The sequence below is a fragment of the Hydra vulgaris genome, chromosome 13 (assembly GCF_038396675.1).
Source record: "Hydra vulgaris chromosome 13, alternate assembly HydraT2T_AEP".
Taxonomy (NCBI): domain Eukaryota; kingdom Metazoa; phylum Cnidaria; class Hydrozoa; order Anthoathecata; family Hydridae; genus Hydra; species Hydra vulgaris.
Genome location: NC_088932.1, coordinates 59,300,473 through 59,314,438, shown reverse-complemented (window position 1 = coordinate 59,314,438; position 13,966 = coordinate 59,300,473). Strand labels below are relative to the sequence as shown.

Below are 13,966 nucleotides of genomic sequence, written 5' to 3'. Positions count from 1 at the left end.
GTGTATGCGTAGATGATGCTGTTGAAGCCGTGTTTTAAAATTAAGCTACAAAAGTTGCGTTGGTGTGTTACAACTGCAAAGTGTTGAATTATATCGCAAAAAAACTGTTCAGTTGTAAAATACCTGGCTGCGAAGAATATCTTTCAATGCTTTAAAAGTGGGGATGAAAAATACGTGTCTGAAAAATGCCTAAAGATGCAGGAGAAAAAGTGCTGGGGCGAGGAAAATGCGATAGCTTGCTCCTAAAGGTTGATGGTACTGTAGCGATAGTTAGGGTGGACACGGGATGTTTAATTACAATCATAAATCAAAAATTGTAGTCAAGAAAATTATAAAAACCCAGCTAACACACCAGCGTTGGGCCAACGTTGGCCCAATGCTTCTTGTAACGTTGGCCCAACGTTGGCATCCAGCGTTGGGCCGATTCCTTGATGGCCGCCGGGCATACATTGGCCCGATTACATTGGCCCAATGCAGTTTAGCCAGCATTTATCCGACGATATATTTTATTAGGTTCAGTGAATTATAAACGCTACTTGTAACTAGCACGCAGTTAGTTAGGTCATTGTTAACATAAAATTTCTTAAGTTTGTTTATTTTTAATGTATTAAAAAGATTGCAATTGCAATCGACGTATGATTAAAGCTATTTAAATTGATTTAATCAAATGCAAACTGAAATGTGTTTGTTATTTCATTCAAGCTAAATTTATTTTCAAGGTGAAAAACTAAACATATTCAATAAAATGAAATGAATATCAGATAATATTAAAACTGTTATACAATAATCTAGACATTATCTTCGCCATTTGCATCACTGCCTTTGTCCCAAAGTTCCGAGTGGCATGCATAATCAATCCTCGCACCATCTGACTTTTTTCGGTCGTACAATTTACGAACCCACGACTTCATTTGATCGTTTACTTCCGCTTTTGAAACATCTTTTGCACCTTGTCGTAAAAAAAATACATTTAAATATTATTAAATAACTTTGTGTTAAAACATTTCAAAAACTTTAGTAGCCCTAAAAAATAGATTAACTACAGTTTAAAAGTAATTTGTTGGGCAATCATTAAAAAGACAACAAATGGAACCAATTACATTCTATTTACATTTAAACCAAATTTTATCTATTTTTCGTAAAGCCAACTTGGGTTTCCTAAAAGTTAAAACCTTAAATAGGGTTACATTCAGTTATAACTTAAGTATAAGTTAAAACTTACATGTGTATAAGTAAATTGTTTTATGTTATAACTGAATGGCCCTATACACCATAACTATTATCATGTTTAATATTTATTGATCACTAACCATAAACAATAGATTCATGTTTTTCATCCCTTGCTTTGTCCTCCTCGACCTTCACTGTTTACTTTGTTGATCCACTTCTGTAGCCATCAATTAACAGAAAATGTTGCTCACTGTTCCTTCAACAACTCATCCATCAATCAAAACAAGATAAATAATCTGAAAAGTTTAAAAATAAACCCATAAGATCAGATAAAATATTTTATTAAAAGTACACTGAAGCTCTTTCAAGTAGAACCTGCTAAATATGTTATTAAGATGGTATGCAATGGCAAAAATATATTGTCAGTTAATACCACAGCAACATCTGAGGAGCGCAGCGGTGGATTATTACTTTTATAGGCCTGGATCTAGTATTTTTTGGAGGCTTTTTTTATACTCTACAGTGTAATAATGACTACTAAAACATATGTAATATTTAAAATTTAAAAGCAAAAAATACATTATTTACGTCGAGACATATTAATGTTGATAAACCAGGTGACATTCTTCGCATAGGCAAATTGCTATTCTGTTGTTCACTCACATTACTAACTAAAAGTAAATATAACAAACGATAAAAACACTGACTGAGTCTTGTTTTTCAGCGACGATATATATATATATATATATATATATATATATATATATATATATATATACATATATATATACATATATATATATATATATATATATATATATATATATATATATATATATATATATATATATATATATATATATATATATATATATACATATATATATACACAAGTCTATATATGTAAATATTAAAAATAGTATCTTTATATTATCATGTATAATTATGTATATTTTAAAGAGTGCTCAATACATAAACTAGAGCTATATAGTATATATTACTTTTACCCGCAGTATCAGGAATTAGCTAAATGCTAATAGTTATAATATTATTTGCTATATATATATAATATTATTTGGCAAATAATATTATATAAAAAATAAAAATAGCAAATAATAAATATAAATATTAGCATTTAGCAAATTCCTGACACTGTGGGTAACAGTAATATATACTATATAAATATATATATATATATATATATATATATATATATATATATATATATATTTATATATATATATATATATATATATATATATGTACATATATATATATATACATATATATATAAATATATATATATATATATATATATATATATATAAATATATATATATATATATATAAATATATATTATATAATATATATATATATATCTATATCTATATATATATATATATATATATATATACATATATATATATATATATATATATATATATATATATATATATATATATACATATATATTATAGTATATAATATACCTACATAATAATACTATACTATATAATATACACATAATATATATTATATATAATATAGTATATTATATACTATACTATATAATATATATATATATATATATATATATATATATATATATATATATATATATATATATATATATATATATATATATATATATATATATATTTATATATATATATATATATATATTATATATAATATATATTTATAGATAATTTATATTGATATAATGTATTCTATAAAATATATATATTATATATATATATATATATATATATTATATATACTATATAAATATATATATATATAAATATATATATATATATATATATATTACTATATATATATATATATATATATATATATATATATATATATATATATATATAATATATATATATTTTATCTAAAATTAACAAAATATTATCTAAAATTAACAATAAATTTTTTGATAAAAACAACAGAAATCTTGGTTTACGATTTAAAATTTATGACGAAACTAATAATATTATAGATATTGTATTGAATCCTTTGTAAGTGTAGCTGCACAATTCCTTGCACGCAACGCTCTAATATCTTTGCAGAACACTCAAAAATTACTTTGCTTTTTCTATTAATTTACAACGATGCCATTATAAAAAGCAAACTATTTTAAAATGGAGATTGTAATGCTATATATAAATGCTTTGCGTGAATAGCTCGATAAGCCGCAAGCGTAAGTTTTTCAAAGTAAGTTGGCCCAACGTAGAGCTAATGTGATGAAAATCTACATTGCGTTGGCACTACGTTGGGCCAACGTTAGTCATCCAATCCAACGTTAACCCAACGTTGGGCCAATTAAGCATGTGTTAGCTGGGAAGACCCAAACTTGTTCAAAGGTGTTAACTTTTGATAGAGAAACTCATCAATGTAATGGATCAGTAGTTTTCTCTATTAAAATTGATGGTATTCAAGTACGAAACGAAGTTTTGTACTTGGATACAATTAATTTCAGTTATGTGACTTGGCAAAAGAGTTTTTGTGAATTTTCAACCGTTTGGGGTTGATATGATGCTTGAAGTGAGTTATATTAAGTTGCTAAAAGGAGTTTTTATTTCACCATCTGGAATGGTAAAGTTTAGGTCCTGCACGCATCTAATAGCAATCTCAAACAAAGATAAGGTCAATAAATTTGACATTAAAAAACGAGATCATCAAGCAATATTGAATGTTATCGAATGAAATGTTGAATAGAAATAGAGAGATGGAGAAGGCAGCAACCCATTATTTAACAAAGTTGCCTAATACCAAAACATGCCAGAGCAGAATACAAAAATGAACTACAAAAATGGATCAATTGTAAATCGTTAATTAAGTATGAAAAAAAAAAAAAGGGACCACTCAAAGGGCAAATTTCTTTTATCTGCTATCGAACAAAATAAAGATAACAAAATCAGACCCGTTTTAAACTGGACAGAAGCTAACAGTTTTATTAAAACGTATACAAGAGATGCAATTGTGAGTTGAGTAGCTGAGGGATTAAAGGAGGATGGGAAACAAACTAGCAATTTACGCAAAGCTTATGTCCAGTTACAAACTGAGGAATCTCTTCGACCATTCCAAACAGTGGTATTTCGAAAGAAAAAAGATTGTTTGACACGTCATGGTTTTGGATTGTTGAATAAACTTATCTACACCAATTATTCAATTCAATAATACAAAAGCTCAACTTACGACTATACGTTTAACCGATAAATTAAAACTGAATATTTATAATATCATTTATAACTCAAATTTGTCTAATGAACACATGAGGCTACGTGATCCCCTCCTTAAATCGTTTTAAGGTAGGTAAGTTTGGTCATCCAAAATCACATTCCCATGTAATTTTGGAACACCAAACTTACCTACCAAGTATCATTAAAAATCTTAGTCTTAGTTCTGATTTGGAAAAAATAAGTGCCAAATATCCGATAGACATCAGTCTAGAATTTATGAATATAAAGTCGATCCGTAATAAATTAATAAAACCGTTGATGTACTTATCATTTGTGAAACTAAAATAATTGACTCTCTTCCAATTAATCAATTCTTATGTTCAGGTTAAAAAACCCCTATCGCCTTGATATTTTTAGACATAGCAGAGGCATTATTTTGTACATCAATGATAATATTCCTTCTAAAAGATTAACAAAAAAAGATTTTCCTTATTAAATTGTGACTATTTCTTCAATCACCTAAATTGAGTGCTTGACTTTTATTAACATTCATATATAGGTTATATTGTAATAGGTGATTTAAATATGCAACCTTCCGATAAAATAATGGAGGAATTCTCTCAACTATCAATGCACTACTTTAAGTAAACAACCATTTTGTTTTAAATCGCCTATAAAACTTTTAAAATAGAAAGTTGTGCTTTCATCATTTCAATACCTTTTGTACGGGTGTGAGTGATCACACCCAAAATTATCAACTAATATGCACAATGCTTAGATCTACGTTTTGTAAGTTACCACCTAAAAAAAGAATACATAGATCGTTTAAAAATTTAGATAGACAAAATTTTCCACCGTTTCTCAAACTGCTGTACGAGAGTGGTGAATGATTTACACGCTTGTATGCAATCGTTTGTTTCCAGTAAACTGGGTTATTTCCATTTAATAAAAACAACATAAATCATAAGGCGTTAGCAATCATAGATACTATTATTTATGCAATCTGGGACAGTCGTACAGACTGCATAAGCAATAGTATCTATGTTGGTAAATTCCCGTCATTCAAAAATGGCCCATGTTAAAACCGTGCTTTATGAAGATTGAACTAATTGATAAGTTGAGTTACAGTCTAATGAACATTTTACTAGGTCTTTCTAAAGTTTATATAAAAAAATCCTAATATTTATTGAGCCTAGATTCGATAAAACTTTTGTGTTGTTTCCAAAGTAATTGAATTACTCAGAATGCTCTTTTTTTGTTACTTAATAATTTGCATGAATGTATTTATAATGGTGGTGCTGTTGAATGAATAATAATGAATCTCTTAAAAGCGCACGATAAAATCCCGCATGATTTACCTGTAGCTAAATTAAATGTCTATGATTTTCCAATCTCTTGCTATCCTATATTTAGGGTTAGGGTTAAGATATATTCTATAATTATTAATTTTTATGACAACTTTCTAAAATATCATTATGTGTTATATCTGCTTTGTACATCAAATATTAATGGAGAGATAGCTTTTATGTTCTCACTCGTCTCTCAACTATCTTATCAGGTTTTTAAGTTCAAAATGTTTATTCCTGCGTTTAATCCAAAATATTTCATGATTAATAGCTTTCTATGTTTTACTAATATTTTACCGTGTTTACCCAAAAATAAATTCAATCGTTTTATAGACATTAAAAACTGGTGTCTAATACTTGTGGTCTTATATATATAGTCAAAAATGAAGGGTAAAAATAGGGTCGTCTGTCTAATACTGGATAGATATATTATCTGGAGTGCCTCAAGGATCAATCCTTGGACCAACTTTGTTCAATATCTTTATAAATGATTTATTTTAATTCAATAAAAATACCGATTTGTAAATTTACGGATGATAACACTATTTATGCTTGTGATTATAGCTTTGTAAAGATTATTTTTTGTCCGCAAAAAGAAGCAACCATTCTCACCAATCGGTTTCAGTTAAACTTGATGGTTGCTAACTCTGATAAGTTCCAATTTCTTTTAGTTGACTTAAAACACAAAAACAATCTATCTCTAAAAATAGGTAATATAAGGGTCTATGAGTCCGATAAGGTAAAACTACTTGGTATAACAATTGATAAAGATCAAAAGTTTGTGAAACATATTGAAAAGTTAAGCAATTAAGCTAATAGTTATTTTTTTCTCTCTCACACATAAGAAATTTTTATTCCGTGATACATTGCTTTTTAATGCTTTTATTTGGTCTAACTTTTCTTATTGTTCTTTAATTTGAATGTTTTGTTCAAAAAAAACGACAAACAATAAATAAGAGTTATGTGATATTCATAAATTGAAATGAAAACCTTAATGCCGGTTTAAAAAAAAGTAAAACTTACAGATTCGGAATATGCAATTCCTGAAGCTACTCTTCATATTTTGGTACAGGCGATTCAATGTTGGAATGTAAAACAGCAGCAAACATTTTTCAAAAACACACTTGAGGAAAACATTCCTAATTGACACTTCTTTTATGCCTTTTTTTTCTAAGTTTGTATTTTTATCTTGTAAAAATATTTTACAGAAGGTGATTAATAAAATAATCTATATATATATATATATATATATATATATATATATATATATATATATATATATATATATATATATATATAAATATATATATATATATATATGTATATATATATATATATATATATATATATATATATATATATATATATATATATATATATATATATATATATATATATATATATATATATATATATATATATATATATACATATATATATATAGAATTCATAAAATAGCATAAGTATAGTCAACAAAAGATATGATTTGCCTCTGGATGAATCATTAAATTTTGATAACAGTCCAAGGATCTACTTAAGAAATTTGAGACTTCTTATGATGGAAATTTTTAAACCCATTAATTGTCTAAATCAAATATTTATGAAAAATCTTTTCACTGAAAAAATTCTTATGTACAAACTTCTTACGTATAAACAAAAAACTGATTCTCCCTCCTAAAGGCACCGTATAAAATGATATATATTGTACGTTATATAGATCCACCTTGCTCTGGGGTGGCTCTATATAAAAAAAAGTCTTGAGATGTTCAAAAAAAGTTTTGAGATGTTCAAAACATAATAAGAATAGGTATCGCATTAATTGCAAAATTTGTCGTTTTTAAAACTTTGATTTTCAACTGACTTACATTTTTAGTAAGGGTTGTTTTATTATTATTATATATAATTGTATATATATATATATGTATATATATATATATATATATATATATTTATATATATATATATATATATATATATATATATATATATATATATATATATATATATATATGTATATATATATATATATATATGTATATATATATATATATATATATATATATGTATATATATGTATATATATATATATATATATATATATATATATATATATGTATATATATATATAAATATATATATATATATGTATATATATATATATATATATATATATATATATATATATGTATATATATATATATATATATATATATATATATATATTTTTTTTTTTTTTTTGTTGAAGCATTTGTAAATTTTTATGACTTTTATATATATGCTTATTGCCAATTAAGTTAAATGTGTTGATTTAAATTAGTTTTTATATAAAAAGTTTTAATATTTAAAACTATTTTGTAAAAATCAACTTAAATTAAAATTCAAATTAAATTGAAAAAAATTGAATGCCTCGCCAATGATTATGAAATCTGTCATAAGTGCTATTAATAATCAAGACAAATTGGTAAAGAGGAGAGCATCCTATTACGTGGACGACATATTTTTCAATAAGGAAGCAGTGAGTCATAATAATGTCAGATGACATTTCGAAAAGTATGGTTTGGAGAGTAAAGAAGGTAAACAGATCGGATGTAATCAGGTTCGTGTATAGGGGTTGTGTGTGCGCAAGGTTGGTGGCAAGCTGATGTGAGTTAATATAATTCTGAAAAACTTAAACAGAAGAGTAGTGTTTTTTACTTGTAGGTGGTTGGTTTGCAGTCTTTAGAAAAGAAGTGTTTGATGGACGGTTGGGACAATGAGGTTTACGGTAAAAATTTAGAAGTTAATGCTGAGGTAGGAAAGTGTGAATCAGTTAATGGTGATTGGGGTGTACATTGTGACGAGGACGAGGGTGGCGTATGGGTTGATGCCAGTTCTTTGGAGATTTTATTTAAATTGGTAAACCAACTGCAGAGAATGCAACATAACTGAGAAAGGAAATGTCTGATATTCACATAATTATGGCGGATTTAGATGCTGTTATGCAAGGAACGAATATAGCTTTTACGTGGAAACTAATAAAAATGACTATTTTTACAGACTCCGTGGCAGTGTTCCGCTGGGTCTCTGACGTTTTTATTGGTAAATCAAGTTTAAAATCAAAAACGAAGCATGAAATGTTGATTCAAAGAGGAATAAGTGTTCTAGAACAACTTATAAGTTTATATAAACATTAAGAACCTGGTCTTAATATTTATATAAACTTGTCCCTTTAAAATTTAATTTAGCTGAAACATTGACAAAATTTCGAAGCAGATGATTGAGTAAATCAACAAAGATTGACACGTTGGAGTGAATCGTACGTTAAAATTGGTCGTAAAGTAACTCCAATTGCTTCAAAAAGCAACTTTTGAGCTCGATTTAAAAACTGCAAATCATGTCAGTTAATAAATCCAGCTCCTGTAAAATGGTTAAAAGGAAAATTGAGTTTAAAAAAAAATAAAAAGAGAGTGGTCATGAGTATCACGCATTTTAGAACAGAAAAATTTCTCGGTCTAATTGATTGCAGACCTTCAAGATATGCGTTGTTCAAAAACATTCGAATTTATATGAAAGTGTTGACATAGCTCAAATACTCCGCGTGATCTTTTGTAAGGAGCATTATCTAAAGTTTTGACCGATGACGAAGCAACTTTTAAAAATGATGAGCTGAGAAGTTTTCTTGATGGTCCAACGAAAGAAGATGTGCTAGAAACAAACGTTGAAACCAAAAATGAATTCTATTAAACAGAAGTGCCAATGCCACGAAGTACTTGAGAACGGCGCATGCTTTAAATATTTGACGATTACTATTTGTATGATCCTTAACGATCAAAGAGAAGTGTTTGGTGTAGAAAGTTCCAGAATATTCTTAATCAATTACGTGGTTTTGAGCAAAAAAATTGCAATCATTATTTATATCATTGTTATATATTAGTTAAAACGAAAAATTTGAATTTTTGATACAATGTTTTTGAAAAAAGAACTCATTTTTAAAAAGAAATTAAAAAAATGCCGATATAATCTGGAATTTATGTTTCAAAAAGAAATGTGAACATTTTTAAGTACTAAAAAACTACTTAAAAACGTTCACCATTTATTTTTGATGTCTACTTCGCAAACGTTTTTAAAGAATCTCACAAACTTGGTGCCGAAAAAAAAAAATTATACTTAAAAAAAATTTTTCGGACTGATTTGTCATATCAAGCTATTATTAGGGGAAGATGAGGAGAAGTGGGACACAATATGTGCAATATGTTTTTTTTTTTTATGTATGAACTGAATCAAACAGGTCTTAACAAATAAAGCAGTATTTGGAGCATTGACTTTGCCCCTTAAGATTGAGAGTATGTTTTAATAAAGTATCCATCTTCTTTGTTTTAGATGAAACCTGCAATTGAGCTAGTGCGAGTGAAGTGGGACAAGTGAGCGGGAGAAGTAGGATTTTTTAGTAAGTAGAAGGTAAGAAAAAGTGGTACAGCAACTTTTTTCTCTGTCCCGCTTCACCCCTATGTAGGGCAAACGAAATAAACATTTCAGCCACACAATTATAGCTAAAATATAAATTTAAGTAATAAATGTGAGGTAATAAAGGCATTTCTCTATAAAATAGACAAAAGGTGCAACAACAGTAGAAAATAAATACATATACAAGTTACTAGAAAAAATACCTTTTATATATACTTTCAAAAGTCAGTAAAAATACCTTTTAGAGATACTTTCAAAAAAAGCGGTTTCTACCACCGCTTTTTTTGAAAGTATCTCTAAAAGGGCATATGATGAAAGGATATCACTAGAAGGGGAAATGATGTCTAATAAAAGAGAACAAGATATCTATATGTTTACATTAAATAACAGCAATTAGGCGCCGTTTCTAAATAAAATTATAGTGGTGCCTCACATCTCCCACGTCCCACTTGTCCTTACTCTCCCCTACATTTTGATATTATTATATCAGTCTATTATTTTATCAAGCTGTTGCTATTTTTGGGTTGATCTGCAATTACAAGCAATTTTATAAAGCAAAATTTCATAGAATATTGAGACAATAATGTTTGAAATAACAATTTTCAAAATTTTAGAAAAAAATATTGTACACTGATGATATAAATTTATTTTGTAATTTTTAATTCTGCTTGTTATTTCTTTGTTAAGATTGCGATGCTATCAAAATAAAAGAAGATTTCAAACACTTAACAAGAACAGATGAGCACCTAAGAACGATTGGATGCTCAACTTTAAATAAAATACTATCCAGAGGTTTCTACAAATGGCATTCAAGTGTTTTAAAAAACGTATCTGTTAGCGGTAGTTTTTCTGAGGGAGCTACTGTCGCTCGCTTTTTTAAAAAGAATTCTGAGTTTCATGATGAGTTAAACCGAGAAATTGAGATTGATATAGAATTCACTTCAATAAAAATAAATAACGACTTGAAAAACTTTGTAGAAGACATTCCTTGTAAATACGGCTTTGTCAAGATACGTGGTAATACAGAAATGTTAATGGCTGCAAATATTGGATGGAATGTTTCTAAACAAAAGGTTCAATAGTATTTACCAAAATTTTGTACAAATCTTCAACCTTTCAAAATTAAAACATTTACACTTGAAAAAGATAACATTAATGATGATACAGATAGACAAAATTTTATTGAACTTTTATTTGCAGTTGCATATGATGAAAAACTTTTTGAAATTTCTACAAAATAGAAACGAAGTAGTTACAAATGCTTCAATTGCAGCTGATTTTTTTGGTCAGGTTAAAAGTCAAAATGTTCTTTTCGTTTCGTACGATTTTTTAATTTTAATTGAAATTGGTTGGTGGCCTGATGTAGCTCTTGAATTGAAAAACCGAGCAAGAAAGTGGCCCACCCAAAGCATCATTGATGATCTTACTAACTCATGTTTTATCATAGCTAAGTCAACTGCTTCAGAAAAATTTGACGCAGAGTCCTATACTTGGCGATATTCTTTTTCAAATATTGAACGTGTGCTAATCAGTATGCGTAGTTCGCAGCAAAATTTAATTTATCTCATCTTCAAAGCAATGTTTTATAAATGGATTAAACCAATCAGTTCTACTCAAGCTTTTTTGTTTGTTGTAAAAAAGATCATGTTAAAAGTTTGCGAAGATTATCCTCCGGAACATCAAATGTGGAATGAAAGTTATAAATCAACTAAGGAAGCACTCGTGTATTTATTTTTCAAGGCCTACACAGCCTATGAAGATGGAAAACTCAAATACTACTTTATTAACAAAATCAATATTATTGAATCTGTAGAGTCAGAAATTAAAGAAAAAATAAAAGTGCAAATTTTATCTATTGTGAACAATGGTTGATATTTTTGATAGGATATGGTTGAAAAATTTAAAACTTTGGATAAAATTTTGAACAAAGCAAATAGTGGGAATTATTCAGATTTTTTTAATTTAGAATTTCTTGTTAAAAATTTTGATTTTTTACTCAATAAGACTAATTTGAATCTGTGTTAAGATTTGATTAAAAGCACAGCCGAAAACAAGCTTAAGGAGAAAGTAGATAAGGAAATTAAAATAGTAACAGCTAAAGTCGAAAAAGAAGTTCAGAAAATTACAAAAACGATTCAGGATGAAGTTGCCAGTTTTTTAATTGGAGCAGTAGCTATACCTGAAAAAGATTCAAATAAGCTTAATGAAATATAATTATTGAAAAATAAAACTGACAATATAACAAAAGCTGGAAAAAAAATTTCAAAGCTTTTTTGTTAATGTTTATAATGCTTTTTTTATTTCCAATAATGTAAAATAAAAACTGTATTGGTTTATTTATAGAGGGTTTAATTATACCAAAGCGAATTTTATAATTATACAAAGGTGATATTTTTTCAACTTTTAACAAAAAAGTTAAGTTTTTTTTCACGATCACATACTACAAAAAGTTACTTTTAAAAAATACTTTTGATAAAACAATAGGAAAAAAGTTGCAAGGTTTTTGTAATATGAATAATTTATAATCAATTGTAACAATATCCAGTTTTAACTGTTGTCAATCAATAGCTGTATTCAATCATTAATGTTGTCAATTAGTTTGTCATTTTAATTTTAATAATGATTTTTAGAATGTATAGATTTTTTTATTCCTAATAAAAAAACTTTGAATGATTATAATTCGAATGTTAAAGCGTTTATAAAAAGCTGGTTTTTCTCGGTTATTTTATTTGAGCCATTTATCTTAAAAATTTCACATGAAAAGTTTAGAAAGAACAGTTGCTAAGGAAGAACCCATCACAAAACCATCAATTTAGACATAAATTTGTTCTTTTAAAATAAAATGAGTTTGAGAAGTTGCAAAATTTAAATGTTTTTCTAAATCATTTTTTACTAATTTTAACATTGACTTTACTATTTATAATGCTATTGACGGCAATATTTGTTTCTTGAAGTAGAATATTGAAATAGAATATTGGTATATAAACTTGTAATATCATAGGATGCTAAAAAGTATTTATGAAGGTATAAAGGTCTAAAAGCTAGCTCGGTATACTATTTTAGCGAAACTCAAATAATTTTTAGTGCAAAATTCTGATGGTATTAGTGGAGATATTAGTAGTTCTCTAAGAAATTTAGCTAATTGATGATATTAGCAATACCAATGAATAATACGCTAGGGTCTAAAACTAGGATTATTTTCTTCTGATATTAAGAAAGCATGTACATAAAGTAAGAAAAACCCATTGTTAATAAACAAGTGTACTATGTTAAAACGACTTTTTCAATCTAGTTTCTTTTAACATTACCGATTCTTTTATTGTTATTTTTTGAAACATTTGTTGCATTTTTTAATTGCGTTTTTATTGTATTTTTTATTTTAAGGTCTCTATTAGTTCAAATTAATTTTACAAGTTTGATTTAAGCATTTTAATATATTTTAATTGTGGATGGCTATAATTTAGTCAAAACAAGTATTTTATAAGTTAAACCATTTTAACAAAAATTAATAAAATTTTATTTGTTAGAATTTATATATATATATATATATATATATATATATATATATATATATATATATATATATATATATATATATATATATATATATATATATATATTTAAATATATATATATATATATACATATTTTTTTTTTTATAATAATTTGCCTTCAAAAAAAATTACAGTTACAGAAAAGCTTTATTAGAAATAAAATCTACAGGACTTCCAGAAGATTATACGATCTTATCCTTAAGCCCTTTATAATATCAAATATAATAATAATAATAACAATAAAATCAAATTAACCAAAAA

General features: G+C 26.4%; 1 long non-coding RNA gene across 2 annotated transcripts; it reads right to left on the bottom strand.

Moving 5' to 3' along the window:
• Window positions 1-736: 736 nt before the first annotated feature.
• On the bottom strand, window positions 737-1,856 carry LOC136090239 (uncharacterized). 2 transcript variants are annotated; one of them, XR_010643284.1, is made up of 3 exons: window positions 1,750-1,856; window positions 1,311-1,466; window positions 737-949 (listed from the first exon to the last, which is right to left on the bottom strand). It is a non-coding gene; the product is annotated as an uncharacterized LOC136090239 (long non-coding RNA). The 2 variants fall into 2 exon arrangements; XR_010643283.1 differs by having other exon boundaries at window positions 1,759-1,856.
• Between the last annotated feature and the right edge of the window lie 12,110 nt (window positions 1,857-13,966).